Here is a 761-nt window from a genome sequence, read left to right as displayed (position 1 = left end):
CAATTGCAAAAATTAACATTTTAATCTTTTTTCGTCTTGATAATGTATTATGCCACTCTAATAAATATTCAATTATAAGACCTAAAATTATATTTTAAAATTTGTTTTTTAAAAAATAATGTTTGTTATAGGAAAGAAGATCAAAAACAAATTGAAGAAATGTATTTCATGTTTAAAAAACATTTTGCTAAATTGAAAAGAGATGACTCTGAAAACATGAGCACTGCAGATTAGTATATCAAAATCGAAATAGTATAACACGTAGGTATACCTATAATAATTAAAAGGAACATGTATTCTAAATATCTTTATATATTATTTATTTTCATGATCTTTTATTCAAACATATTATTATAATATTGTATTCATTTGTTTTCTGTGTAAAAATTAATAACTAAGAAAATGTAAAGTCTAAATTGTATATTTTTATATCCAAAAATAAAATAAAAACCAATAAGTGAACATTATATAGATTAAATCTATAAAATATCTTTAAACAATATATATAATTTGTTTTTTCTTATCTTTAATTTTTTTGTTATAATAAATTAACTAGAAATATTTTATATAGGTACCTACCTAACCTAATGCTACTTACCTTGTTATTATATCCGATATAAAGATGTCTATGTTGCTACTAGCTACATAGGCGCAATTTCAACTTTTGGCTTGGGGGGCTGAATATATTAAAGGCAAGCAGACCATTGCAATATAGCATATTAAAATTGTATGTCCTAGGTTTTTGGGGGGGGCTTTGCCCC

This window comes from Acyrthosiphon pisum, chromosome A3, assembly GCF_005508785.2.
Source record: "Acyrthosiphon pisum isolate AL4f chromosome A3, pea_aphid_22Mar2018_4r6ur, whole genome shotgun sequence".
Classification (NCBI taxonomy): Eukaryota; Metazoa; Arthropoda; class Insecta; order Hemiptera; family Aphididae; genus Acyrthosiphon; species Acyrthosiphon pisum.
The sequence above is the reverse complement of the archived record's forward strand: the minus strand, read 5'-3'. Positions refer to the sequence as shown.